The sequence below is a fragment of the Lissotriton vulgaris genome, chromosome 11 (assembly GCF_964263255.1).
Source record: "Lissotriton vulgaris chromosome 11, aLisVul1.2, whole genome shotgun sequence".
In the NCBI taxonomy this organism is placed as follows: Eukaryota; Metazoa; Chordata; class Amphibia; order Caudata; family Salamandridae; genus Lissotriton; species Lissotriton vulgaris.
The window spans coordinates 19,842,570-19,865,803 of record NC_141699.1 but is presented as its reverse complement, the minus strand read 5'-3'; positions in this window follow the sequence as shown (position 1 = coordinate 19,865,803).

Here is a 23,234-nt window from a genome sequence, read left to right as displayed (position 1 = left end):
GTGGTGCGAGGACCGCCAGACCTGTGGTGGCATGGCATTGGCAGGTCCAGCCACCGCCCCACCAGCGGTCCGACTGCCCAATTAGGAGTAGGGCGGTTGGACTGCCCTGAGACCGCTGGCTCAGCCAGGGAACTGCTGTTCCCTGGTGTTGGAGTGGCAGTGAGATATCGCGATATGCTTGGTGGGACCACCACAGTCCCGCCAAGAATATTACGAGATTCCTCTCCTCCAAGGTTTACATGAAGGTAAATGAAGGTTCTTGCTCCATGTAAACTTTGGAGGAGAGGAAACAATGGGGGCCCTACAGCTCCCACTGTGCTTCAACCGCATGTGGATGCACACAGGGAGGCATAACATGTGCCAGCCGAGTGCATGCACATATTTTCCTGCACATCGTGGACTTTCGAGTCAGTGCCGTGCAGGAACCTTGTGGTGTGGTCCCATTGTGGTGCCTTTTTAAAGAGGCACTGCTCTGGACCACCTCGCTGCCCACCCACCAGACCACTGAAAAGTCATAGTCTGGAGGGCGGGCAGCGACGACCATCGGCAGAGCGGTGGGGTGGCCGTTTGCACCGCTCCACCAAACGTCGTAAATGGGCCCTTAGGGTTCGGCACTGAGGAAGACAACAAAATGAAGGGTGGGAGGCTCCTTTCAAGTGTTCCCAGTATCATGAGGGAGCAGGACTGAGAAACATGAATATCAGTTCTTCTGCCCAAGATCACACCATTTAGTCAAATGGGAAAGTAACTTATCCAAAACAAGAGAGACCGATGGTTGGTGGTTTGCAGCATGACACTCCTGCAATACCAAATCATAAGGCGGGGCCTAGAGAGTTTCATACATCAGAAAGAAGCGCCAAGAGACCAAGATTTGACGAACTCTGCGCTATACAAATCCTGTGCACCATAACATGCCCCCAGGAGCCGCAGAGGCCAACGTGAAGCTCCTACCTTTGGATGCTGTTGAAGGAATCACTCTTAATGTACATCCAGCCCACGACTCTCCGCCCGCTCCCTCACACACATAATTATATCATCACCCCACACACGCCACCGCAGGCGCCTATCATGAATATAATGAGATAACAGCGCACAGAGGCGCGCTCACGAAGACAGCTGTCACAACAGGCAAAGCGCTCTTTCTGCGCATCCTTTGTCTGGAATCGCAACACACAGACAGATTTCGTGTGTTTAATTTAGTTTAACATGTTTCCATTTTCGACTCCCCCACCTCGTGAGATTAGGAGGCCGTTCTTATGTCCACAACAGCGGGGAGGGGGTTTACAGTAATTTTAAAAGCTAATAACAAAGAGACAGGTTGAATAGCAGAACAAATTAACAAGAGGCAGCAGGGGGTTCTGGCGCGCGGGGAGCCTGCATTTTTAATGCCTCCTTCGCTGAGATGACTGTGGCAGGGAGCTGTCAAAATGCTTTAGAACACGGTGAGATTCTAGGCGCTATATGCACTCTACGTTCGCATTCTGGTGACAAATAACACATATTTTGAGTATATAGCTAATAAAATGTGGATTTTGCTGTTTAACACATCAAAATCTGCATTGTACAGCAGGTTTGACCTGCTGAAAATGTAACTCAGGTTGAGAGATTTAACACAGCAAACACAAGGAGAGAGATGATGGACGGAGCGCTTCACCACCCCAGTTCAGACCCGGCCATATGCAAATCAGTCTTGACCCTGTGCCTCGTGGGAACAGTACAGCCCTAACTGGGCCACCTTCCTGCCCAATCGATGGAGGCGATTTTCTGCCTCAATGTCTGCTGCTGAATGTCGCACACATAGAAAAAGGAAAAAACGAGGAGAAATAACATTATTTCTTCATGTTGTACCTCCCTTACTTGCTTTTGACACATTCCCGGTTAACAGAGCATTGTAAATCTGGTAAAGTGTCAAATGCCATGGGTGTTATGTGGGAACACCCACCTCAATGCCCATGCCACACATCCCCATCGCAATATGAGGCAACGCTGCAACTGGCGCTTCGTTGCCTCACACCATATCTACAAGGTCATGAAAAGTCATGCATGGTGGCTTTGCATGGCCTTGTACAGAGCGTCATTAAAAGTGACAATACGACAGTTCGGGGTCCTTGCAAACGAAGCCCTGTAAGAGCAAACACATTGCAAAAATGATTAACCTATGAGCTTCCTTCCTACGTAGAGTAGTGAAGCTGAATCACTTGGGTTGCTCCTAGTCAAAGGACGCTGTGCTTTTCCAGTCCGAAAAAACAAGCTTTTATACAGCGATGCTTCATGCTGATGTGTAGGGGTTTCTAAATCAACCGCTCATATGTTGTTGTGCAGCTCATCTGTCAGAATCCATCATCCAAGTATCACTATTCTCTAGCGATGCTAGCTTGTGCACAGTACCAAAGATTAGTATGTTTTTTAAGCAAGTTGTTATTATTGTATATTAGGAAAAGTACATGCACGTTTTGGTTAGTTTGGGAGGTATTAGTATTTCATTGAAATGTTTAGGTTGTTTTGAAACAGATTATCTACTCAATTTACCATTCTTTTTACATTTGGGATTGTTAGTGGGTCTCCAACTGCATGTGCAAGAATGTTTGTTGAAACCTACTTTAGTACAGAACCTGAGGGAGCACTAGAGTTGTCAGCTAATGATTACATTTGCTGGACAGTCTCCCTTACCTCTAGATCTGTTGCAGAAGCAAGGTAATTATGTTCTGTATTTTGTTCATCACAATCACCTACAACACCCACTCTGCCACATCAAGAGGTTGAGCAGAAGTTTGCACACCTCCAATGAGTCACTGTTCGATGAATATTTCTCTCTTTTCAGTAAATGTGCCTGTTAGATTTTAATAACATATTTTGTGTTTTAATATTACATGGGTGGCTAATGACATTTTCTCTATGGCTCTGAGAAATAAGAAAGGAACTAATCTTTTGTTGAGAAAAAAAATTATGCTCTGCGAGTTCTGTAAAAAAAGGTTTGAAGTTTGATCTGGAAAAAAAGCTTAATTTAGATTTGTTGCAACAAAACCTTGTTAATTTCAAGATATTTTAATGTTTACTGATGTTCTTGATTTATTTACTCTTGTTTGTTTTTGAGTTTTATGACACCCTTGTTGGTGTTGAGCTCATTTGTGGTCCTTTTGAGGTTGAAATGGTCAGTGTCTTGAAATCTGTGCAAACTAACATTTTCAGAAACATTAATTAGAGTATTTTGAGGAATCTTTATTTATTTTCTGCACCAGAAGATTTGAAAGGTTAGTTTAGCTGCTAAAATAATATTGTCTTATTAATAAAAAAATGGCTAATTCATTTAATACATTTGTAAGATCTGTAACTTTTTTGCTCATTTTAAAAAGAAAATATTGTATGTCTTACTGGAATAAAAAGTTGATTAATATGGAATTACTTATAAGTAACATCTACTTAATTCACTATTATCTTCCTCTGCATATCGTGTATTCAATTCATAGAAAACAATCACCCTTTTTGAAATAAAGTATTACTAATATATACATTGTATTAATTAACTTTAATTTTGTTTCTATGAAGTTAAGCTATACATTTTTTCATGGTTTCCTGGTGGCAAATTCTTATTTTTATCTCAATTAAAATATATTATTTAATAAAGATATGGAAGTCAAAGATATTTTGTTTAGATTTTCAGTGCGGACTATGTAATAGACTATTTATGTTTATCAAAGTGCATTAACTATTACACATTAACACATTTTTGTTAAGTAGATGACACTGTACTCCGTGCTTCCAATGAAAATTCGATTCAGCTCTTAAGCAGACAATCAAGTGTTCACAAAATGTTGGATTGTTTTTTTAAAGATAAAGATAAAATTAAAAATCATATTACAGTCAATTTTTCAACTGTTATATGACTGAACTTATATTTGATTTTAAATCTATATATATAACAACGAAAGTATGTCTGTCTGTCTGTTTGTCCTTTATGCATTACTACACCATTCATCCGAGTTAATGAGTACACTCCCGCAAAGGTTTCTGTCAAATTATTTTTAAAAAATCGCCCCCCCTAGGGCCCTCATAATCTTTTGAATGCTGAAATAGACAGCGAATTTGCGAGCATCGTCGACAGTTATGACCCCCAAACGGAAATCGATTGGTCAATCTACATCAGAAGCACAAAAGAAAAAGGCATTATGAGCTTCAGAAACAGATGAGCAACGGGAAGCAAAATTAGAAGCTGTTCGAATACAAACTGCTCAAGCCCGTAATTCTCAAACGAACGAACAACGAGAATCAAGATTGGAAGCCGATCGAGTACGCACTGCTCAAGCCAGTTCTTCTCAAATGAACAAGCATCGAGAATCAAGATTGGAAACAGATCGATTGCGCACTGCTCAAGCCCGCTCGAATGAAACAGGAGAGCAACGAGAGTCAAGATTGGAAAATTATCAATTATGCACTGCTCAATCTGCTCAAATGAAACAGGAGAGCAACCAGAATCAAGATTGGAAGCCAATCGAGGACGCACTGCTCAAGCAACACTTCAAAATGTTTTCAAATATTAAATGAATAAGATTCAATTACAATGAAACAATGTAAATTTAATGTTATCATAACGAGTTTCCTTGAATTTCCTTTCTTCTGAGATCGCAGCAACGTGCGACGGGTAAGCTAGTATTTAAATAAAAATGAATTTGAGAGTCAACAGTCACATCATGTCACATCATTATTGTCTGCCATTTTGAGGCGGGTCCTTTAAAACATATGTTTTAAAAAATATATTAATAATATTTGTTTGTTAAATTATTTAATTTAAAAAGTGTTTTATCTTATTTATCAAAACATGTTAAAAATCAACACGGAGTTAAAAAAAAACATGTTGTAAAGACTTGCAAGGTAAATACATGTACCAATATTTGAAAAGTAATCACGGATTAAAGGTATCCAGAGTAAAGAGTGGCAGGCTAAAGGCCTGCCGAGTAACGTCTGATATTGGTTTTATTGTTTTCATGGATTATTATTTGAAATGGCTTGGAGTTAGCAACACAAACAAAAACTGATAATGTAAAAACGTTTTTAGAAGAACTTTTTTTTCTAAAGAAGTAGTGTCCAGACTTTATAGTCACATAAAATCGCTCTAATTCACAACCAGATTTCTTTTTTCTGGAATACATCAGTCAGCCCAGAGAGAATAGGTTGGTTGAATGTTTTAATTGAGTTTTTGGGTGAGTGTTTGTGGTACGGTTGACTTTGGTGGGGCAAAGCAGATTGGAAATAATTTGGAATTGTAGAACAACCCATCACTCTACCACAAGAGAGTCAGCTTTTTGTTTTCAGCTTATAAGTATGTCATGTTCATAAAGGTGTCCCTCTTGGAGGTGTAATACTATTGTGCATGACTTTAGTACAAAAGTGGATGTGTGTGAAGAAAGTTTTTACCGCGTAGTTGGGTTAGCATCTGTGTGGAAACTAGATCCTAAAAAGGTTCATGCAGGCTGTCAGTCCATCACTAAAGGAGTGATGAAGGTTTATGACAATACACTGATTCTATAAGGAGGAGAAAATGTAATGTGAGAAGGAAAACGTCATAGAATCTGCGGAAGGCGGAAGTGAAGAATACATTTGTATGTTAAGTGTTGAGTAAGACGGAGTATAGCAATGTGAAAACAAGAGAGGTGCTCATGCTAAAAACATTGAAGACTTTACCAGTGTATAAGACTCATGCCCTCGAGTCTTAACTCCCTTTGTAAGTTGCCTTTATTCATTCTGACATAGCTTATACCACTTTAGACATTACACCTTCCAATAAAGTAACATTTCCCTTACTCTGCCATTTAGACTCTGCACTACTGTATTTTAGAAATCAGTTCAATAATTTTATATATTTTTTTTTAATTTTAGAAGACATTTGTCATGTATTATGTTATATTTCCCATGGGATGTGTGTCTCTTGTTTTAATTTCTCAACATGAAAGGAATATGGTGCCTAACAAAAGAAAGAATAAATAAAGATCTGTTCCTGAAAAGGGATGAGTAGCAGCCTTCTGGGGGTTTTTCGTTTCAAATCTATGGCTGTGTGGACTTCTTCAATTTCTATTGCCACAAGAGATTCTGAGGGATGATTTAATATACTCCAGATGCTGGTAAGCAAGATGTTAAAGGTGATAGATGAATGATAGCTTGAGTTCTATTTGGGCTTTTATTGAAAGCTAATAGAGAACTTATACAACTAGAGATGAGTACTTGGATTTTGAAGTTCTGGGTATCAGTCTGGTAGCTGAATGTAGAACAACTTTTTTAGGGTTAAAAATATGTAGGCGTTTAGGATTAAACTACTGGAGTAAGGTGGAGTATTGTATGGTGATGCTGGTGATGCTTCACCATGAAATACTATCATAAATCCCAAAGATGGTCCTTGGATTCATCGTAATAAATACTTAGCCCAGTCCTGGTAGAGTGGCAAAGAGCAGTCTGGCGTTACTAGATGAACATGTGTCAAGCATTTCAGAGTATCAACATGGATGATAAGCAATTGACCCGACTCTAGAGAAATCTGACACCCAATTTATAAAAATAGAGTGTATTTTTATCTTAATTTATATACCAAAATGAACAGAGTAGCATACATATTACCAGAGCTATTGATTAGAAGCAATATGAGATCAGGGCAAAATAATGCAGTGAACATTTAACATTGGGTCAATTGGAAAAACCACTACAGACAATCGGTCACTTGCAGGTCGAGTTGCATTGTACCTTTGCAGGGTAATGGTGAAGTGGGTTCCAGGACCAGGCCACAACAGTCCGTTCAGTTTTACCTGGCCCATAGACCCTGGGTAGAGAGTTGTCCTGGCTGTCCCTGGTGCTGAACCGGAACTGCAGGAGAGCTGCTTTTACCGTTTACATGGTGCTGCGGGGAACAAGATGCAAATCACAACAACGGGATTGTTGCTGATGTTGGTTGAAGTCAGATAGAGTTCCCTCTAGGTGCAGCATTAAGTGAAGGGGTAGGTTGATGGACTGGCAACCAACAAGCCTTTTAGGTGGTAATCCTTGGTAAAAGGTACTTCGACGTCCAGTGGTTCCGGGTAACAAGGTAGCTGCCAGTAACTTCATGGAAGGTAGGACTACAGTTCCCACAATGCACTACACCATCTGGATTTGGGTGATCCCATGGAGGCAAGCAATTATTTGACTCCTGAGAGTTGTTTTGCCTGCAGTTTGCAAGGAACTAGTGGCACTAGTCCAGGGGAGTCAGATGGTGCTTCAGACTTCCCCAAGGGTCATGCTGTCTGGGGGAACTAAGATTTGGACTAGGAAGAGTCCCAACCGGGCAGTTCCAGGAGCATTACCAAAGGTGCATAGTATCCCTGTTTTGCTTTATGCAAATGTTGATGGTGCTGACAGACATCTCTTCTTTTGTACCCTTAAATGCAGGTTGTTCCAACCTTAAATGCCTAAATACTTAAAGGCTTAAATTATAATATCCCCTGGGCTACTGCCTGTAAATCCTAGATTTAGGGACGTAAGGATTGTGTGTGCAAGTGGCCAATGGGCAGCTTGACCCAGTAGCTATTTCATCCCTGAAGTGACCACATACGGGGGTGTAGGTCACCTTCTCTACGCTGAACCCTCTATTCGGCCCCTTCTAAAAACGGCAGACTGGACACCCACCCTGGAGGTGTGGTTAGCCCTCGGGCAGACTACTCTTCCTTGCAAACTTAGTTTCCCACCTGCCCAGGTAGGCAAATGTGCCTGGGGCAGAGGGAGGGCTGTTTCCTCCTCTAGGAGTCAACCCAGATGCATATCCGAGGCGGTGCAGCCGTTGAAGCTCACCACCTTGATATGCCTCTTCACTAGCCTTCCTGAGATGGAGAAGGCGTGACCTCTTTCCTGCCCAGGTCATTGTTCCTGACTCCAGGGAGTGATCACACTCCCTGGTAGGGGGTCAGAATCGTGTCTTGACAGCAGCAAGTGTGGGCTGGCAGCCAGAGCACAGATAAGCTGGGGCAAGCAGGTGGGCAACCTCGAAGGTAGCTACCTGGGTGAGTGCCACATCACCCTTGACATGAGATTTGTGTCAGGGGTGAGAAGGCATGTTGTTTGATACCAAATATGACATATTTAGGGAGCACCATAGTGGCCCGGATGCCAACCCACGTGATCCTATGGACCATCTATCATTTATAGTGTCATTTAATGGTAAAGGGCACTATAGAGACATATAAGCTTGCATTTTCCTGAACTGTCATATACTGCACTCCGCCTCCTAAGCTTTAGGAGGCCTTCTTTGGTGATGACTGATATATAGTAAAGGTAGTGCATTGACTCTGCCACACATGGTGAAGGCAGAATCGAGTTCAAGCCATTTGCAATGCTCCTGCAGTCTGCAATGGTAGGCCTGTTGTTAGTAGTTTACTTGGGCCACTCATGGTGGCACAAACAGTGCTGTAGGCCCTTGGCACCCCTTTACCAACCATGCCCTGGTTTAATATACCAGAGACTTATAATTGGGGTAATGTCCTTGTCAATTCGGCTGCCAATTTACACAAAACAATTTTAGGGAGAGAGCACTGCCACAGTGGCCTGGGCAGCAGACGCCAGTGCACTAGCACAGTCATAACCATCAACATTGGACCAAAAAGTGTAAGGGGTGACCATATAAAAGGGCACTTTCCTACAATGATATTCCCACAGTTGATGCAAAATTGTATCAGGACCTGTACTACATGTCTAAAGTCCTTTGAATAAAGATAGGGCTAACTTTTTTAAGGATTATGGGGTCGATTATGATTGCGGTGAATCCGCATCCTCCGGCCCGGCGGAAGGCACCGCCGGCCCGGAGGATGCGGATTTACCGCCGCGTTCTGGGAAAACACCCACCGCCAGATTAGGATGGTGGTAGGAACAGCGGTGGACGCCAGGTCCGTCTGCGCTGATCCGCAGGGAGATGACCGCAATTTGGTGGCGGTGTCTACAAGACACCGTCAGCCAAATTAGGCTGTGTGTAAACATGCTTTTCCACGGCGGCTTTTCTGCCGTGGAAAAGCATGTGGACCTTTGCTTCTGGGGGCCCCTTGTGGGCCCCCATGGTGAAGGGGGGGGGGGGGGTGCACATGGGGGGTACCTATGGTACCCCCCTGCATTTGCATGCACAAAGCGGCAGGCACCATGCGGTGCCTGCCGCTTTGTTCATGCAAATGCAAAGCATGCATTTTTAACCTGGCGGCGGGTGCTGCTTGAATGTTAAAGATACAGGATGTGACCGCCAGGGTCGCGGTCACATCCTAATTGGTATGGAGGGAACGCCGCTGCCCCTGCGGACGGTCCCTCCACCTTAGGGTGGCGGACGGACGCAGGTCCGTCCGCCATCATAATCGACGTGTAAGAGTGGCTTTTGGAGTACACTTCGAAAGGTGAATATCTAGCCAACAGGGAGTTGCTGTTAATGTGTATTTCTGTGTTGACTTCAGAGTTATTTTGTCATTTTTTGAGAATGAGTCATGTTTCTGAGGATTAAGTGTGAGAAAATTCTGAAACATCCATTTGTGTAGATTAGAAAGGCAGGACTACTAGTTTGCAGCAGCCTTCGGGTAGTAAGTCGAGGAACTTTCGTAAGTTTATTAGTTTATTTAGGCAGCCAGACGCTATTTGTTGAATGTGGGCAGAAAAAGAGAGGTCGTCATCCCATCTCACCCCCAGATTTTTAGCACTAGTGCTAGGAGAAGGCGGAGGCCCCATTTCAGTGGGCCACCAGAGATCTGGTGAGGGCACTGGGCCTTTCCCGAAAAAGATCACCTCCGTTTTCCCTGCATTTAATTTTAGCTTGTTCTTGTTCATCCAGATAGCAACATCACGGAGACATCCCTTAAAATTGCCAAAGGCCTCCTTTGTCTGCTCTTGGTAGGGGAGCACCAACTGAGTATCATTGGCGTATGAGATTGCTTTGACGCCCCAGTTGGCAATTAAGGTGAAGAGAGGTGCCAGATACACGTTAAAAAGCAAAGGGCTCAGGGCTGACCCCTGGGGTACACCGCACCAAAGAGGTTTGGGTGAGGTTTGGGTGCCACTCTGCGTCCATTCTTCTCGGGGTGTCGCGGGTGCGGTTGTCGTGGCCTGGCCTTGGTTGTGCTGAGTCCGCCCTTTTTCAGGTGGCCTTGCCTCTGCTGCAGGCTGGCTGTTGAGTTGTGGCCTCTGCTCCGCTTGTGTATTCTGGATGATCGCCTATGCTTCCTGGCTTCTGCATGGTTGGTCGGGGTTTTGGGGCGCGGGGCTCCTGGTTCCTGGCTTTGCTCCTCCCATCACTTGGGCTGCACCTGGTTCCTCTTACATCTTCCTGGTGTCATGCCTGGTGCTCTCTGGGGCACTCTGCCTCCTCTGCTTGCGCCTAGGTGGCTCGTGCTGCCTTGGGTGCGGCTGTTCTTTTCTCCTTTGCTCCGCCTGGGGCTTCGGGTGTTTGTCCTGGGGTCTTCTCTGTGTTTGGGTTGCTTCTGTGGTCTGGCTGCTTCTGTTCTTGTTTGCTCCTGCCCTGGTTCTCCCTGTGCTTGCCCTTAGCTTGCTTCGGGTGTTTCCTGGCTGCCGCTTCGGGTTCTGCTGACATTCCTGCCTGGTTTGTCCCAGATTTTTGGCTCCTGTGGGTGCCTGGTGGAGGCTTCTCTGGCTGGTGTGGTTGGGCGCCTGCTCTTCTTTTCCTTGGCTCCCCGCTGGGTTGTGTTTCTGGTGGCGGTTCACCTTTTGGTCCCTGGGGTTCGTGCCACTGCTGTTTGGGCCTGGCTGTCCTTTGCTGCTGCTGTGTCCTTGGCGTTGCACCGGTTTCCTCTCTTCTGTTCTCCTGGTTGGTGGCCTGTGGCCGTGCCCCCCTGTCTGTACCAGCTTTCGTCTGCTCTCAGTAGTTGTGCATGGTCAGGCCGGGTTGGTGCCTGCATAGCCACCTGGGACTGCCGGGTGCTGTTGGCTTCTTGGTCCGTCTGCACTCTGGTGTGTTTGCTCCCTGGGAGGTTCTGGTCTCGTCTGGTTCCCGTGGTGGGTGCCTGGCTGAGTGTCTGCTGGGGCTTTTCCACTGCTACATGTTGGTCTCCATTTTGGGCTCTACATCCGTGCCTGGGCTCTCTTTTTGTGTCTTGGTGGGGTACTCTGCAGTTGTGGCCGCATCCTGGTGGTTCCTTCGGGGCCTTCTCCTGCTGGCGGTTCTCTTCCCAGGCTTGTTTCGCCTGTGTTAGGGCCTCTGTGGGGTCCTGTGGCTCCGGGTCTGCCGGATTCATACTGGTTTGGGATGGCCTCATGCTGTGCCTCCTGGGCTTTCTAGCTGTGCTGTCACTTTTGGGCCTGCTCTAGGGAGTGTTTTGCTGGGGGTTTCCCAGTTCTTTCTGGTTCTGGTGTCCTGGCATGCTTCTTCCTCCCTTGCTTCCTCGGGCTTTGTTCCCGGTGTGGGTCTGTTTGGGTGCCCCCCTCTCTGGTTGGGGTGCGGTTCTGTGATGCTCTTGCCACTGTGGGGGTCCTCCCTCCTTGCTGTGGGTTGGCTAGGATTTTCCTGCTGCTTTGCCCTCTGCCTTCTCTGCATCCTCCGGCTTCAGCATTGACGGTTTCCTCTGTTTCTTTTCCGGCCTTCTGTGTGGTCCGGCGGTGTGCTGGGGAATCCCTGTTCCTCCCTGCCCTTTGCTTTGTCCTGGGTGCTGGGTGGACTCCTTCCGGGGTTTGGTTGGGACTGCGGGTCCTCCTGGGTGGTCGGGTTGCTTGGCTCTGGTGCTGGCTTTCTGGTTCCTTTGGCGTCTGTTGCCCTGGTTTTTGCTGTTTTCTTGGCTCCTCTCCGGCGTTGCTGGGGTCGGGCCTTTTGGACTTTTGGTCTGGATGCTGTGCGCCCTGGGGCCTTTTCTTTTGGTAAACACCCATCATCCCTAATCTTTCTTCCCGCTTACCATCACTCCGCATACTTTTATAACGAATGTACTATCACTCCGCAATGCCATTATAACACATGGCATTACATTTTATATGCTTTTACCACGCATACATTTACAACGAAATTCGTTGTCAATGTATGAACGATAAAAGCATTTTCTTTTTTTTATATGTTAGGATAAGGTAAGTATGGGTAAAGGGGTATATGTTTTGGAGTTCTGAGGTATATGTTTTGGGGTAATTGGGTATTTTAAGGGTTCAGGGATAGGTTTGGGTTTTGCGGTGCAGGGGTATTTTTAGGGTTCAGGGCTAGGTTTGGGTTTTGGGGTACAGGGGTATTTTTAGGGTTCAGGGCTAAGTTTGGATTTTGGAGTACAGGAGTATTTTTAGGGTTCAGGGCTAGGTTTCGGTTTTGGGGTACAGGGGTATTTTTAGGGTTCAGGGCTAGTGATGGGTTTTGGGGTACAGGGGTATTTTTAGGATTCAGGGCTATGTATGGGTTTTGGGGTACAGGGGTATTTGTAGGGTTTAGGGCTATGTTTGGATTTTGGTGTGCAGGGTGTTTTTTAGGGTTCAGTGCTAGGTATGGGTTTTGAGGTACAGGGGTATTTTTAGGGTTCAGGGCTAGGTATGGGTTTTGGAGTACAGGGGTATTTTTAGGGTTCAGGGCTAGGTGTGGGTTTTGGGGTACAGGGGTATTCTTATGGTTCATGGCTAGGTATGGGTTTTGGGGTACAGGGGTATTTTTAGGGGTCAGGGCTAGGTATCGGTTTTGGAGTACAGGGATATTTTTAGGGTTCAGGGCTAGGTATGGGTTTTGAGGTACAGGGGTATTTCTAGGGTTCAGGGCTAGGTTTGGGTTTTGGGGTACAGGGGTATTTTTAGGGTTCAGGGATAGGTTTGGGTTTTGAGGTACAGGGATATTTAAAGTGACCAGGGTGGGATTCTTTTTTAAGGTGTACAGGGTAATATAAAATATACATACATATATATATCTATATATATATCCTGGCGATAGCCAGTAGGTATATATAGTTAGGATTAACTACAATAGGAAATCCGCGACATTCTATTGGGAATAACTTTGGCTCCGGTTGAGGAATTTGCGTGTAATTTTCCAAAATTCTGGCCAGCTCAGCTCCGCTCCTTCCCTGAAAGTTTCGGGCGGATTCATGAAGTGGGGGCTGAGAAAAAAGGGGGGTCCGAAAACGTGTTTTCCCCATGTTAATTTCCGTAGGATGGTCTGACAAGTCTACAGCCCGAACCGCTGAATGGAATAACGCCAAACTTTGCAAAATTGTAGGGACTGGTACGCAGATGTGCCTTTGCTATGTTTGGTGAAAATTGCTCCAGTGGTTTCTATGAAAATTAACTTCAAAAACACATATATATCTGGGCGGAGCCTAACCACACATCTGATCTGATTGGCTGTCAGCACTTCATCCAAGAAGTGTTGGCAGCCATCTTGGGACCAATATACATGATAGCACCTCATTAAAAAGCATTGTAGTTAATAGAGGGTTTTAGGACTTTAGTTACATTATAAATCATTTGTTGATGGTACCATACTCATTTTAGGAATTGTGGTGTGTTCTAAGGTGATTTTACCATGTGAAAAAGCCTTCTGCTGTGATATCATGAATCATGTTTAAAAGAAAACTATTATCTCATGCTTTTCCCACAGTGGTTTGGAAGGGGGGGTCTATAAGCTAAACAGAAAGCATATTTTCTGTAAATTCACATTATCTTTCTCAGTCATGTGAGAATGAAGTCTGACATTCTCAGTAAAACGTGTACATCCAACAAGGACAGAGACTGTCAGTTGATTCCTTTGTGTTCTACTGCAGCCTCCTAGAGTGTTCTAAAGAACAACTAGAGCGCTAACAGTCCTACTTATTACAAAGGTATAGCACACCTGAAGCCACCTTGATTGGAATAAAGTGGTAACTCTTAAAACATGTAATTTAAAAAGGAACAAAATGAGGGGATATATTTTGCCATAGAAAGTAATATTAGTGCTGCAGAAAGAAAAATTAGGGCACATTTTGAGTGACTTCTCAAATCCTCTTCTATTTCATTAAAAAATTCTGAGGTGCAGTCTCCCAAGATGGCCACCAGAGACAAAAGAGCCCAAATGTAGCCCAAATATCACCCAGATGTAGCCCAAGTATAGCCCAATGACAGAATGTCCCAGAGTGTTCTAAAGAACAACTAGAGCGCTAACAGTCCTACTTATTACAAAGGTATGGCACACCTGAAGTCATCTTGATTTGAATAAAGTGGTAACTCTTAAAACATTTAATTTAAAAAGAAACAACATGAGGGGGTATATTTTGCCATAGAAAGTATGATTAGTGCTGCAGAAAGAAAAATTAGGGCACATTTTGAGTGACTTCTCAAATCCTCTTCAATTTCATTAAAAAATTCTGACATGCAGTCTCCCAAGATGGCCACCAGAGACAAAGGAGCCTAAATGTAGCCCAAATATCACCCAGATGTAGCCCAAGTATAGCCCAATAACAGAATGTCCCAGAGTGTTCTAAAGAACAACTAGAGCACTAACAGTCTTACTTATGACAAAAGTATGGCACACCAGAAGCCATCTTGATTGGAATGAAGTGGTAAGTCTGAAAACATTTAATTTAAAAAGGAACAAAATGAGGGGGTTCATTTTGCCATAGAAAGTATGATTAGTGCTTCAGAAAGAAAAATTAGGGCACATTTTGAGTGACTTTTCAAATCCTCTTCTATTTCATTAAAAAAAGTCTGACATGCAGACTGAAACATGCACTTTGAATACCAGCAGCAGACGTCCCTGGTGAGCAGTAGCTTTACTACAGTGATCTAATGAGCAACTAGAGTGCTAACATTCAGAATTTATGGCAAATGTGTGACACATCTGAATGCCTTCTTGATGGAACCAAAGTAAACAAGCATTGAAAATGCAATAGATCTCGCCCTCGTTTAAGTTAAAGCCATTCTGTTTGTAATGAAGTGGCTTTTTAGCTTTGCTTGTATTAGTGTTTTTTAAACTTTCATGTAAATACCATGAATATGTATGCATATATGTATATGTATGCATGGATTTATATTTGTATTTATATAGATATACTGATTATATATGTTTATATATGTATGTATATATATATATATATATATATACACTCATACTTATATATAAATGCATATGCATATATATGCATATATATATATGTGTATATGTGTGCGTGTAGAGAGAGGTAGAGATGTAGAGGTGTAGAGGTAGAGAAGTAGAGGTAGAGAGGTAGTGGTAGAGAGGTAGAGACTAGTAGAGAGAGACGTAGAGAGAGGTAGAGAGGTAGAGAGTAGAGAGTGAGTAATAGAGAGTAGAGAGTGAGTAGTAGAGAGTAGTAGAGAGCAGTAGAGAGAGTAGCAGAGAGTGAGTAGTAGAGAGTAGTAGAGTGAATAGTAGAGTGAGTAGTAGAGAGTAGTAGAGAGTGAGTAGTAGAGAGTGAGTAGTAGAGAGTAAGTAGTAGAGTGAGTAGTAGAGAGAAATAGAGTGAGTAGTGGAGAGTAGTAAAGACTGAGTAGTAGAGAGTAGTAGAGAGTGAGTAGTTGAGAGTGAGTAGCAGAGAGAGAGAATAGTAGAGAGTAGTAGAAAGTGAGTAGTAGAGTGAGTAGTAGAGACTAGTAGAGAGAGAGTAGTAGAGAGTGAGTAGTAGAGAGTAGTAGAGAGTGAGCAGTAGAGTGCGTAGTAGAGAGTGAGTAGTAGAGAGTAGTAGAGAGAGAGTAGTAGAGAGTGAGTAGTAGAGAATAGTAGAGAATAAGTAGTAGAGTGAGTAGTAGAGAGAAGTAGAGTGAGTAGTAGAGAGTAGTAAAGGCTGAGTAGTAGAGAGTAGTAGAGAGTGAGTAGTAGAGAGTGAGTAGCAGAGAGAGAGAATAGTAGAGAGTAGTAGAGAGTGAGTAGTAGAGTGAGTAGTAGAGACTAGTAGAGAGAGAGAGAGTAGTAGAGAGTGAGTAGTAGAGAGTAGTAGAGAGTGAGTAGTAGAGTGCGTAGTAGGGAGTGAGTAGTTGAGAGTAGTAGAGAGAGAGTAGTAGACAGTGAGTAGTAGAGAAGAGTAGAGAGTGAGAAGTAGAGAGTGAGTAGTAGAGAGTAGTAGAGAGTGAGTAGTAAAGAGTGAGTAGTAGAGAGAGAGTAGTAGATAGTGAGTAGTAGGGAGTGAGTAGTAGAGAGAGAGTAGTAGAGAGTAGTAGAGTAGTAGAGAATGAGTAGTAGAGAGTGAGTATTAGAGAGTAGTGGAGTAGGAGAGAGTAAGTAGTAGAGAGTAGTGGAGAATATTCCAAAGTTTGGCACAGCACCACTTGCACAATAAGTCCAATCATATCATATCACTTAGAGTCCTTATTGAAGCGCTGAATCTTGGTGTATATTCAAATGCTTTTATTTTCCTTAAATAACAGCCAGCCGAAACATTTCCTTCGGTACAACAGAACTTCTTCAGGGCTATCTTATTTCCTTCAAGTTATGTTGGTATCCTGTTTTCATATAACTAGATATTGCTTCCAAATGTTAGACGAGACGTAAGTACATTCTTATTCAAAGTGACTAGGTATCAATTTTACCGACACAATTCGGGCAGACTTAAGTAATTTATAGCATCCTCAAAGTCAGTCTTTCAAAAATTCCGAAGTATAGGACATGATAATCCAAATCCAAATGTTTCTCAAGAAAAGTCATTTTCAATCGTTCGGAATATCGGTGTTTGGGCAGATATGAACCAGGGACCCCCAGTATGCAAGGGGGAATTAGTCCCCCCTCTGCAAACGCGCCAGTGGCCTGCGCTGCAGAGAGGTGTAAAAAGGGGCATAGCCTCATTACACCTCTGTGCAATGCAGCCCCCTGCCGCATACTGGAGACTCCTGGTGGGCTAGTTGGCCCCCAGGGACCCCTAGTATGCAAGGGGAATTAGTTCGCCCTCTTCAAACATGCACGGGGGCTGCGTTGCAGAGAGGTGTGAGAAAAGGGTGTGGCCTCCTTACACCTCTCTGCAATGCAGCCCCTGGTGCATACTGGAGACTCCTAGTGGGCTAGTTGGCCCCCAGGGACCCCCAGTATGCAAGGGGAATTAGTTCCCCCTCTGCAAACGCGGCAAGGGGCTGCGTTGCAGAGAGGTGTAACAAGGGGCATAGCCTCATTACACCTCTGCAATGCAGCCCCCTGGTCCATACTGGAGGTTCCAGGTGGGCTAGTTGGCCCCCAGGGGCCCCCAGTATGCAAGGGAAACCCTCTTCAAACATGCATGGGGGCTGCGTTGCAGAGAGGTGTAAAAAGGGGCGTGGCTTCATTACACCTCTCTGCAATGCAGTCCCCTGGCGCATACTGGAGATTCCTGGTGGGCTTTCAGGTCTTATATAGTTAGGAATTAACATTAAAAAAACTTTGAAATTCACTGAAGAAAACATAGGTTTCAGGCCTAATATAGTTAGGAATTAGCATTTAAAAAACCTTTAAAATTCCCTCAAAAAACTATACGTTTTAGGGGTGTTATAGTTAGGTGGACATTTCACTCATACAAAACCATTGAAATTGCTCCTATATAGTTAGTTGTACTAACTATATTTCGCGCACCCGCAATCCACTGCTGATGATGTCACATATTACCTCATTCATGACAAGGTCAGTGACATCACTGATGACATCTCAAATGACATCACTGATGACATCATCCATGTGACAATCACATACACATTTTCATACACTAGTAAAATCTTTCATCACTCTTTGTAAAATACAGAGTATCATATTTGAATCCATTGTTACAGCAATACAAGTATCTAAAAACCCACTCAGTGATTCATGGATGCATACACACATCTAATCACTTACCTGTAGATTCACTCATACATGCTGTCAATGAACCATAGAACACTATCAAAAATACTTATACACCTAAATCGACATTACACACCACCACACATCCTATTCACATATGAAGTCATCCTACTCACTTATGCAAACAATGGATCATACTTACATATTTACTTAGCTACACACTTATACAAACACAACTTCATCTATTCATTTAGATAGTAAGTCATACTTAGTGAATTATAAAATCATTATTACAAGTATAACGCTATCCATACAGTCACTCACACAATCATTGAGTCTTATGTACACTTAGTTATATACAACAACTGACACATACACTGCCTTTTATTTTTCTAGTTTTTGGACATGTACCATTGAGAAATATATTTGCTCATCACCACACCCATAAAGATATTCACTCACCCAAACAACTGTTAGAACATGCAGTTTTAACTTCATATATCTAGTGAATCAACTATTCACACATCTTTGAGCAGTCAAACACCCCCCACCGAACCACACACACATTCACTCTCCCATACAAATACTCAGTTAACTAATCAATAACTAATACAGACTTTCACACAGCTAGTAACCAACTGGAGTACCTGTTTACACAACAACTGACAAAGTGATACAGATATTCAAACAGTTTAGTCACTATCCACTATATTTAGTGAGACACTATAAATTGGTCAAGTAAACAGTCAATTACACTGCTACTAAATCCTCCATCCAAATATTTATTTGAATATATCCACTCATTCTTCAATGCAAATTGCTATATATATATAATGCATATTTAAATAACGAAGCAAACCACATTCACTGGATGATGTCATCAGTGATGTCATCAGTGATGTCATTTGAGATGTCATCAGTGATGTCACTGACCTTGTCATGAATTATGTAATATGTGTCATCATCAGCAGTGGATTGCGGGTGCGCGAAATATAGTTAGTACAACTAACTATATAGGAGCAATTTCAATGGTTTTGTATGAGTGAAATGTCCAGCTAACTATAACACCCCTAAAACGTATAGATTTTTTAGGGAATTTTAAAGGTTTTTTAAATGCTAACTCCTTACTATATAAGGCCTGAAACCTATGTTTTTTTCAGTGAATATATATATGTATATATATTTAAATAAAGTACTTTTACTAAGTATACGCCTTCCCCACGCATGCCTTTGGGTTGTAATGCCATGCGTGGTAAAGGCATATGCTGAGTAAATGTTTGCGGGGTATAGGTATTTAGTTGTAAATGCACATGCAATATAAAAATGCGGAGTAATGGTATGCGGTATTATCCCGCGGAATAACGTCACATATTTGTTTCTTTTTTCTGCTGCTCCTGCCCTTGCTGCTTGCTTGGCCTGGGTGAGAGTTGCCTGTTAGGTCCTATGCTGTCTTAGCGCCTGTTTTATTCTGCACTCTGTGCCAGGTTTGGGGGCTGTTGAGATTTCCCGGTTGCTCTGGACTCCCGTCCTGCCTTGTTTTACCTCCCTTTAAGGGTTGGGGGTTTTATGTGGGTTGTGGCTCTGTCCCCGCACTTGTTGGACTTGTTCGTTGTTGGTTTCCGGTCTTGTTGGCCTCTCCTTTGTTGGTCGGCTTTCAGCTGGTTGTTTCTGGGGGGGTCTCTGGCCTGTGGTCTTTAGTTTGGCCTCCTCTACCCCTGCTGTTCTGGGTTTGGTGGCCTTCCTGGTTTGGTTGGTGGCCTCCTTCCCTGTAGGGTTTTTGGCCTCCTTGGGTTTTTCGGATCTCTTCCCCCTTACCTGTCTCTTCTGTTTGGTTGGGGTCTCTCTCCAATTTGGCTCCTGGGCTCTTGCTGCTTCCTGGCCCTCCTTGGTGGGGGTTTTGGTGGGTTTTCTCCTCTGGATTCTCTGGGGCCGGGTCATTCGGTTTGGTGGGGTGGGCTGTGCTTTCTTCCTTCCTTGATTGGTCTTGGTGCTTGTGCCTGCGCTCTGTTGGCTGTTTCTTTCCTCGGCCTTCTTCGGGGCTGTCTCGGTTTGTTCTGTGTCTGTGTGGCTGCCGGGTCCTGTGTGTATTCCCGGTGGTTCCGGGCTTGGCAGCCTTGTCCAGTAGGTTGCTTCGCCAAGTTCTTTGGTTCTGCTTGTCCTGGCTCTGGTTTCTCTGGTTGGCGGCCTTCTTGTTGGGGTCCTGGCCTTCTGTTGGTCTCCGGTCCTTGTTTGGTCCCTGCTGTCCTGTTCTGGGTTGCGGGCTGGTTGATTCCTGTGGCCCCCCTTCCCACCTCCTCGGTGCTCCCTTGGGTTGCTGCTTTAGTTGTGGTTTCCTGGGTGTGCTTGTGGGTGTGGAAGGCCGATTTTCTGCTTTGGTATTCTCCACTTTATAATGAATGGGACGAGGACGTAAGGGACCTGGGGGTAATGCTCTACTACTTACCGGTTATCTTCTTTTCGGGGTCCTGTTGTCCTCGTCCCATTCATACGCCCTTCCCTCCCTCCCGGATGGCCAGCCTTCCTGTCTGGGCTTGGTTGTACAGGAGGGATGCTGGATAAGTACTGCTTATGTGCCTCCGGTGAGAGGGACAGTATTAGGGTCCCAGCATTCCTCTTGTTTTTTCTGTTGGGAGATGGTCATCTCCACTTTGTAATGAATGGGACGAGGACAATGGGACCCGGAGTAGTGATACAGCTTCACAGCATCTTTCACAGCCTGTATTAACATCCCCAGGACTGCAGAGATGACACAAAGAGGTAAATCTGTTTTTCCTTTCAGAGTGAGTAGAGGCAGTGATGGAAGCCTGCATTTCATATTCAATTATTTACTAGCATGGAAAATATATCTGCAAGAAAACATACTCCTTAGGAGCTTAAGTGGCTGTTTTACTGACAAGAATAAAATGAAGAAAAATATTGGAAGAAACTCTACTGTACTGTGAGCCTAAATCAAGAACACTGTCTGCTGCCTGATAGATTACAACAAACACAATGTAAACTGCATTGCAGGTTTATTATGCATGTCTGTGATGGAACAATAATGCATTCTGGTAGAAATAAAAATAATAATGCATGAAAATGAATATCATTGTCTGCTTCCAAAAGACATCTACAGTGCAGGACAGATCTAAATATCAAACATTTATCAAAATAATTAAATATGACTTCTCCAACTCCTGAAGCACCCGATCCGCTGCAATCGTGACTAGAAAGCTCCCTTGGATAATTTACTCAATATAAAGAGTTGATGTTGCTTAGAAATTGATGGATTTCCCTATACTTAATTTTTGCAAGTATATATTTCAGAGTTTGTTGTTATGGCAACAGCTATCTGATGGGTTGCTTCAAGTTGAATACAGCAGCGGTGGATATGATTTGGAAGGTTGCAGCTAGGCAAGTGGTTAGTTAAGTCAGGGTAGTTACTGGACCAACAGCTAGGTAAGTGGTTAGTTAGATCAGGGTAGTTACTGGGCTAACCTCTTGCAAGCTGTTGTGTCTTTAATGCAGATGAAGTGATGTTCTGGGGAGATATGTATACCAGTGGGTGAGAGTGGGGGCAATCAATAAGGAGAGTGGGGAAGAAGGTTTGGCTGCACCCAAAAAACATCTAGGCCACTGGGCCCGTGTTACATAGAGTGCCTCAGTCATGTAATGGGCATGTGTGCTTCTTTTCTGTACCCCTAGGGCACTTTAGTGCTATAGAAGTGGGTGCAGACGCATGTGCCCCTTCCGGTAATAAGATAGCGCTGGTACCCATATAGCACAACCACTATTGAAAAGGGTGATCCCTCATTTGCATAGTGGTGTGGCCACCGGAAAATGGGGGAATCGCTCTGCCTCTGTTCAATATTAGGGACATAGGCGCAAGAGTATACTGGGAGCACTTATCTGGGGCGGCGGCCTGATTCCATCACTCCGTCGGAACAAAGACGAAATGCTGGATTTCCGGAGTGTAAACTACCAGTAATTACACCGCGGTTACAGTTTCCGGCTTTCAGAAGGTACACCGTTCAAGGGGATGCCTTCGCAGTGGATTGTGCTGAACTAATTTGAGCAAAAACGGTGTTTGCTTCTCCGGCGCAAACTGGAGCTCAGAAGCATAAAATGGCGGCTGTTCGCCGAACATAACTAAAAGGACTCCAAATGCTGATGCGGCCAAACAATTTTAACACAATCACCCCTCTCCAGTGAACCGGGCGGTTCCCTACAACTGACAAGGTATTTTGAACATTTATGTTGAGTTTAGTGAGGCTTTGTGTATCGGCGCTGGCTTGCCTGACTTACCAATGGCGGCTGTTAGGAGACATGAAAGATCGTCTCCTCCCTAGCATACTTAAGACGCACCAAATTAAACAAGCGTTAAAATCAGGACAGCGAGCACCACGTATTTGAATTATAACACGTTTAATCACAGCAAATGTTGAGTATTGCTTAATATTATTCTATCTCAATATGTGCATTCGCAAAATGGCGGTGGCTCACAGGCACTGAATCGAGCCCACCATTCATAGGAGGGCTTCTGTGTACTTGCTCACTGGTGAGCAAGTACACAGAGAAGAGCTGCAGGAGACGCGAACACCGGAGGGCTTACAGGCGAGTGACATAGAGTCCCGTGGGGGTGAGAAGGATGCTGGGAGTTCCCTGGGTCTCACCAACCTTGAACCCTTGCCATCTGAGAGAGAGGGGACCAAGAAAACGGCTGCAGGGAGGGAGGAACAGTGCTCATTTCTGTCCGCCTGACCCCAAAATGGCGAGGTATCACAAGAGACACCCCCGAAGTGCTTGGGGGTAAGGGAGAGCTTTACCGAGGCACCCTGAATGGTCTTAGAAGGATATGAAGAAGGCCCAGGAATAGGGAGACACGGTAACACACACAGCCCTTGCCTGACCCTAAGATGGCTGCCATGAGCCACTGCTAAGTTCTACCTCAGGGAGACCCACCATTTCAAGAAGGACCTAAGCACACACCAGAGTCACCTCTCTACAAGCGCAACTGATCCCCACAGCACGAAGAGGGATCCCCTGGAGATTTGGGCGGCCCGGGACACCCTGGCGGAGGGCAGTGATCGCATCTATGCCACCTAAAATAGCCATAACCAAGGTGTCAAACTACTTCACACCGGTGGAGATAAAAACAGGTGGGCGACCAGGAGAGTGTTGAATCTGGAATGGCGCTGACCAAGGAAGGGCTAGGTATGGGTTTTGGGGTACAGGGGTATTTTTAGGGTTCAGGGCTAGGTATTGGTTTTGGGGTACAGGGGTATTTTTAGTGTTCAGGGCTAGGTTTGGGTTTTGGGGTACAGGGGTATTTTTAGGGTTCAGGGATAGGTTTGGGTTTTGGGGTACAGGGGTATTTTTAGGGTTCAGGGATAGGTTTGGGTTTTGGGGTACTGGGGCATTTTTAGGGTTCAGGGCTAGGTATGGGTTTTTGGGTAAAGGGGTATTTTTAGGGTTCAGGGCTAGGTATGGGTTTTGGGGTACAGGGGTATTTTTAGGGTTCAGGGCTATGTTTTGGTTTTGGGGTGTAGGGTGTATTTTTAGGGTCGGGATG